Genomic DNA, 7737 nt, shown 5'->3' on the forward strand with positions numbered 1-7737 from the left:
GAATAACATCAAAAAGGGGAACAGTTACCTCAACCTTTTTGAATATTTCTACCATTTTAGGATCAGGTTCCAGCTGCTTCCTGGGCTTCCTTGCAAGTTGTGGGAATGGAATGGGAGTAGTGTTTTCTGTGGTGCCTGCGCCTTTTGGTGCTTCTTCCTGTGGTTGAGCTATCTCTTCTTCAGCTATGTCCGGTATATCCTCTTCCTCTTCAACATCTTCGATTTCTACCACCTCTTCAGCTGAGGCGTATTCTAGTGAGCTTGGTTCCTCCTGATTCTTCTCCTGCAGTGTGGTTCCGGACCTCAGGGTGATGGCATTAATGCCTCCCTTTGGATTGGGTAATGGTTGAGAGGGAATTCCAGTGGTGCTTGAAGGTTGGTTACTGGAATTTTGTGCTGAACCAAGTTGTGTCATAAGAGCTTGCAGAGTAGAGGTGAAACCATTCAGACTGGCGTTAATACTGTTCACGATGGTATTTTCCATGGCCAGTTGTCTTTTCTCAAAAGCTTGTAATAAATCTTCATTAGAAGATACAGAAGAATGAGTAAATTGAGAGGTTTGCTGCTGATTGTTCGGTGGTCCTTGGTTTTGCCTCAGGTGAGGTGCTCGGTAAGGTTGATTTTGCTGCCTGTTGTTGTTATTATTCCACCTCTGATTTCCCTAGTTATCTCTGCCTCCCCTATTATTGTTGTCTCTCCAATTCTGGTTTGAATTGTCCTGCCATCCATGGTTATTATTTCCACTTTGATTGTACCCTTGGTTGGGGCGGTCATAGAAGTTGTGAGTGGATGCCTCCATGTTGTCTTCTTGTTGGAGCTGCGGGCATTCATCAGTGTAATGGCTGTAATCAGCACAAATTCCGCAAATTCTTTGTGGAACTAGTTGTTGGTTTTGCTGCGGTTGAGTTTGCTGAGCTTGTTGATTCAACTGCATTTGCTTCAGCAGGTTGGTCATCTCACAGATGCTTCGATTTAGAGCAGCAGTCTCTATGCCAGAAGATACTTCTACAACGGCTTTTGAACGGCCTTGCTTCTGTCTGTGGTTCCGAGTAGATTCAGCTAGATCACTGATCAAATGCCAAGCTTCATCAGTGGTCTTGTACTTCTTCATAGACCCATTGCTGGCACTTTCCAATGTGGTCTTATCTTGGGGTCTCATACCTTGTGTGATATAGCTGAGTAGCACGATCTTGTCAATCATGTGGTGGGGGCATGCTTCCAGAAGATTATTGAAGCGCTCCCAGTATTCAAAGAGAGTCTCATTGTCGTCCTGAACAATTGTAGAGATATCCTTCCTGAGTTTATCAGTAACTTCAGATGGAAAGAATTTCTCCAGAAACTCCTTTCTGAGTGTATCCCAGTTGGATACATTTGCTAGAGGTTGAGTGTAGTACCACTCTCTTGCTTTTCCCTCAAGAGAGAACGGAAAAGCTTTCAGCAAAATTGAAGTTTCATCAGTGCCATCACGCCTGACAGTAGAACAGGATGCCTGAAAATCTCTCAAGTGCTTGATATCTTGAGCAGGTAGGCCATGAAACTTGGGCATCAAATTTAGCAGTGCGGTCTTTATTTCAAAATCCGTCGCTACCACTGGATGATGCGCTTGAAACGGTTGCATTGTAAAATCAGGAGCTCCTTCCTCCTGAATGGTAACTCTTCTAGCTGCCATGTTTTCTGCACATAAAACAACCGAATCAGTAGAACGGGGGCTGGTTTCTTCCTCAAATTCACTTTCAGATTCGCCCTCAGAGCGGGCTAACCTACGCTGTTCTCGTCTTATTCGTGAAATTGTTCTTTCAATTTCAGGATCGAATATTAGCAAGCGCGGATCAGGAAGTGAACGTGTCATTTGACGGAAGAAACATGCAGCTCATAGTAGCAAAATTAAATAAAATGCAAATAAATAAATTCTAATTAATGAAATTAGCACTCTATTGCAACTCCCCGACAACGGCGCCAAAAATTGATGGGAAGCAGAAGCTGGGGAATTAAAAATTTATTAAAATGGTTACGTTGCAAGTATAGTTCTTAACTCACCGAAAATATGCCTATCAATTTAGAAATATGTCACAGAGAGTTTAAATTAAAATTACTGGGAGTTTTAAGTCCCAAGTCGTCTCCCAACGAGTTGCAGAAAAGTGTGCTGTTTTATTAATCAGATGTTCCAAGAAGTTGAGCTAAGTAAATTGGAATTTAAATTGAGGAATTTTAAATAATATAAATAAAAGCCTTGACTGGGAATTGATTAGTTAGAATCTCTATCATTGATGGAGTGATTTTTAAGATTGATTTATAGTTAACGGTTACTCTGTTTGGTTATCCTTTACTAGGTAAGGGAAAGTCAAACAAGTTGGACTGCCAGATCTATTCACGAGTTACAACCCACTTAGTTCAAAGGGATTGGCGTTGGTGACAGGATAGCAATCCAATATTTAACCCAACTATAAAATTCTCCTTCAATCCTTCCAACTCAAGAATTCCTTTTAATCAACTCCCTATCAAGTGATGAAACTACTCACACATTGTAAATAAAGAATCCATGGCACATGAAAGGGAATTAAAAGAAGACATGATTATTGGAATTGAAATTGAATTAAAGAGAAATAATCCTTGCATTAATTAATCATAAAAGTATTTGAATGACAAAATTGAACATAACAAAGAACATGGAAGAATAAAACCAAGTTAAGAGAACAAACTAGAATGATGAAGTCTTGATGAGGAAATAACTCTTCTCCCTGTTCCAATGCTAAGGCCAATTGAAAATTAAAATCCTAAAAACTAGAGAGAAAAACCTAAGAGAGTGAAAAACTAGATCTAAAACTACTGAATGAATGTGTCTCTTGTTTCTGCATATTCTCTTACTCTAGTCTGCTGTTCCGGGCCGAAAACTGGGCCAAAATAAGGTCCAAAATCGCCACCATCGAATTCTGCAGATTATGCAGATCGCACATGTCACGCGATCGCGTCGTCCATGCGGACGCGTCGCTTGTGCTTTTTCCTCTCCACGTGTTCGCGTCGTCCACGCTACCGCGTCGCTTGCGCTTTCCAATCCGTGCGGCCGCGCAAGCCATGCGGCCGCGTCACTACGATTTGTGCTCCTTCGCGCGGTCGCGTGAGCCATGCGACCGCATCACTTCTCGCTAGTTATCTCCTCAAATTCTTGTGTTCCTTCCATTTTTGCTAGCTTCCTCTCCAATCTACATCTCATTCATGCCCTATAAGTCCTGAAACACTTGACACACAGATCACGGCATTGAATGGAATAAAGGAGAATTAAAAGTAAATAATTAAAGTCTCTAGGAAGCAATTTTTAAACATGTACTGAATTTAGGAAGGAAATCTAAATGCATGCTAAATTGATGAATAAGTGGGCAAGGATCATGACAAAACCACACAATTAAACACAATATAAACCATAAAATAGTGGTTTATCACGTTCCTCTACCTCCGGTAATGTCGTTGTTGTGCTAACACCGCCTCCTGGCTCTCCCACGCCACCAGTTCCCTCTCATGTCCTAGTTCATGAAGAAAGGTCTCCTCATCAGAGAACACACACAGAGCAGGCTTTGGACCTCACTCCAGCCCAACACAACATCCTTCTAGCATTTCTAGAAAGGGATTAATCTCAATCTTCAAACAACAAGGATAAAAACCTCTCACCGTCCAACCAAATTGGGCTTCTTCCTAACCCAACTTTGGGTAGCCATTATTTGTGCTCATTCTACATTTATTCTATTTTAAATAATTTTACTGCACAAAATAAATTTACAGGCACTTGGATCATTGATTTTGGTGCCACGGATCATATTACCTCCAATTTATCTTGGTTCATATCTTTTTCTAAAATTAATCCAGTTAATGTTTATATGCCTAATGGTTCTAAAGTTACTTCTTTTTATAAAGGTGTTGTCAAATTTTCAACTTCATTAACTCTTCATGATGTTCTTCACCTATCCCACTTTAATTTTAATATTATTTCTATTTCAAAAATAACTTCAATGATCAATTACCAACTCACTTTTTCACACTCTTCTTATTTCTTATAGGACAACAATTTGAAGATGATTGGTTTGGATAGCATGAGAGAAGGGTTGTATGTCCTTAAAACCTCCATCACGACAAATAATCCATTTCCTACTCATCACCCATTACACCTTTCAATTTATGGCATTTTCGTTTAGGAAATCTTTCTCACAAAGATTAAAATTTTTACATAGACAATTTTCCTTTATTTTTATGCCCCATGATGAGCCTTATAATGTTTATCATTTTTCCAAGCAAAAGAAACTTTCATTCTCTCCATGTTTTAATAAAGCTAATGTAGTTATTGAATTATTGCATTTTGATATATGGAGGTCGTTTCATCGAAATTCAATTTATAATCATAAATATTTTTTAACTATTGTTGATGATTTTAGCCGTTTCACTTGGATAGATGGTGCACAAAACTGGCTCCACGGAATTCACATAGATAGATCGGCAAGTATACCGGGTCTTCCAAGTAATACCTGAGGTGAGTCATGGTCAATTCCACGAGGATTGTTGGTTTGAACAAGCAGTGGACACCTTGCAGATCTTAGTTAGGCAGATAGAAATTATAGTTTGTCACGAAAAGCATATAAAACAAATTAAATAAATAAAAGTTACTAGATAGATGGGAATTCAATAGTGATACAATGGTTAAGGCTTCGGAGATGCTTTGTCTTTTCGGGTTAACTTTTCTAACTGTCTTCTTCAATAACCTTCTGATTCCTTCAATGGCAGCCGTAAGTGATTAACTCATGTCCTCTCATTAAGTTAACTTCCTCTATTGCAGCAATCCACCATGTTGAGATGACTCATGTCCTCTCATCAAGTCACCTCTAGGTTTCCCACTGTAGCAGAAGATGAAGCTTTAAGCAATCCACTCCCCTTCCCGATCCTATTCAAGATGCCACAGACAAGGCAGATCATCCATATCAAAAAGTGCTGCTTCTCTGACTTTAGCCTTAACGCCACAGAAATTTCACGCACCCATAGTCAACGAGATTATATGTCACATATCCAAAGTTGCTCAGATGCTCTATTGGAATCCGCAATGCAATCTCTAGCTTTAGTTCAATGCTATCCGGGTCAGGAATCGCACGGAACCCATGTAGAATAAGGGTGATTGTCACGGGTCATCCTCAATTCATAAGATGAAGAACGAGATTGCATAAGAGAATAGAATCACACATATTGAATGAAAACAGTAAAATTATTGATCCATGAAACTCAGCAGAGCTCCTAACCATAACCTTAGGAGGTTAGTGACTCATGTTGTTCAAAAATACAATGGTAAACGTGAAAGTGGGAAAGTGTCCTCTAACAAGGATGAACCCTTGTATATATATACTAATCTGCTAACTAAGGATTATAGAAATATGATAAACTAGACTTAGGAGTGCGAAAATCCACTTTTAGGGCCCACTTGGTGAGTGTTTGGGCTGAGCTTTTAGTGTCTCCACGAGCTAGTACCCCTTAGGGATGTTGAATGCTGGCTTGGGACTCCCTTTTAGGCGTTGGACACCAGCTACTCCCCTGTGGGCGCTGGATGCCAGGAATAGGGCTGGTGGCTGGCGTTGAACGCCGGTTTTGGGCCTTCATTTCCGAAGAAAAGTATAAACTATTATATATTTCTAGAGAGCCCTGGATGTTAGCTTTCCACAGTCGTTGAGAGTGCGCTATTTAGACATTTGTAGCTCCAGAAAAGATCATTTGAGTGCACGGAGGTCAGATCCTGACAACATCTGCAGTCCTTTCTTTGTTTCTGAATCAGACTTCTGCTCAAGCTCCTCAATTTCAGCCAGAAAATAACTAAAATCACCATAAAACACATAAATTCAAAGTAGAATCCAAAATTGTGAATTTTGCACTAAAACCTATGAAAATATAATAAAACTTAAACAAAACATAATGAAAACTATATGAAAACAATGCCAAAAAGCTTATAAAATATCTGCTCATCAGAACATGAAACTTAAACTATTGCTTGTCCCCAAGCAACCAAATACAAAGTAGGATAAAAATAAATAGAAGGATGTAATAAATTTCAGAGTTTTCAACGAAGCTCAGTTTCATTTAGATGATCGAGACTAGTAGCTTTTTGCTTATGAATAGTTTTGGCATCTCACTTTCAATTGAAGCTCAGAATAGTTGGTATCTTTAGGAACATAGAATCCAGATGATACTATTGATTCTCTTAGTTAAGTTCTTTTTTATTCTTGAACACAGCTTCTTTAGAGTCTTGGCCGTGACCCCAAGCATTTTGTTTTTCAGTATTACCACCGGATACATAAATGCCACAGACACTTTAACTGGGTGAACCCTTTCGGATTTTGATTCAGCTTTGCTAGAATCCCCAGCCAGTGGTGTCCAGTGTTCTTAAGCACACTCGTTGCTTTGGACCACGACTTTAACTGCTCAGTCTCAAGCTTTTCACTTGACACCTTCACACCACAAGCATATAGTTAGGGAAGCAGCTCATTTGAACTGCCTAGGCTAAAATATTTCTTTTAGGCCCTCCTAACCATTGAAGCTCAAAGCCTTGGATCCTTGCTCTTGCCTTTTGGTTTAAAGAGCTATTGGCTTTTTCTGCTTTTTATTTCTTTTTTTGCATATATTTTTTTAATTACTTTTTGCTGCTTTTTCTTGCTTCAAGAATCAATTTTATGATTTTTCAGATCACCAATAATACTTCTCTTTTATCATCATTCTTTCAAAAGCCAACATTCTTTACTGCAATATCAAATATGCACTGTTTATTCATACATTCAGAAAACAAAAGCAATGCCACCACATCAAATAATTGAACTATTCTTAATATATAACTCGAAATTCATGCATCTTACTTTTCTTTTTCAATTAAGATAATTTTTCTTTTAAGTAAGGTGAGAGACGCATGGAATAATTCATAGCTTTAAGACATAAAGATGATCATGCACTAGAAACAGATAATAAAACAAAATACATGGAAAACAGAAAAATATAATATAGGCAACAGGGGAGTAAAGGGAACGAATCCACCTTAGTGATGGCGGTTACTACTCCTTCTGGAGGATCCAATGGAGTGCTTGATTTCCTCTATGTCACACCCCTGCCTCTGTTGTTCTTTCCTCATGGCTCTTTGATCTTCTCTTATGTCATGGAGGATGGTGGAGTGTTCTTGATATCCTATCCTTAGTTGATCCATACTAGAGCTCAATTTTTCTAGAGAAGTGTGCAATTGGTCTCAATAGCCTTGGGGAGGAAAATGCATCCCTTGAAGTATCTCAGGGATTTCTTGTTGAGGCAGCTCCACATGCTCTTGTTGTGATCCATGTGCTGGCTCTCTAATTTGCTCCATCCTCTTCTTGGTGATGGGCTTGTCTTCCTCAATGGAAATGTCTCCTTCTATGACAATTCCAGCTGAATTGCGTAGATGACAAATAAGGTGGGGGAATGCCAACCTTGCTAGGGGGAAAGGTTTTTCAGCTTTCTTGTACAACTCTTAAGGTATTACCTCATGTACCTCCACCTCACTTCCAATCATGATGCAATGAATCATGATGGTTCTATCAATGGTCACTTCTGACCAATTGTTAGTAGGGATAATAGAGCGTTGGATGAATTCCGACCATCCCCTAGCTACGGGCTTGAGGTCAAGCCTTCTTAGTTGGATAGGCTTGCCTTGAGCATCTATCTTCCACTGAGCTCCTTCCACACAAATGTCTGAAA

The 7737-nt window shown here is 39.3% G+C and overlaps 1 non-coding gene across 1 annotated transcript; it reads left to right on the plus strand.

The window, feature by feature from the left end:
• Positions 1-1195: 1195 nt before the first annotated feature.
• On the plus strand, positions 1196-1303 carry LOC112767548 (small nucleolar RNA R71). Its single transcript, XR_003184991.1, has one exon. It is a non-coding gene; the product is annotated as a small nucleolar RNA R71 (small nucleolar RNA).
• Positions 1304-7737: the final 6434 nt, after the last annotated feature.

Source organism: Arachis hypogaea, chromosome 17 (assembly GCF_003086295.3).
Source record: "Arachis hypogaea cultivar Tifrunner chromosome 17, arahy.Tifrunner.gnm2.J5K5, whole genome shotgun sequence".
NCBI classification, from domain to species: domain Eukaryota; kingdom Viridiplantae; phylum Streptophyta; class Magnoliopsida; order Fabales; family Fabaceae; genus Arachis; species Arachis hypogaea.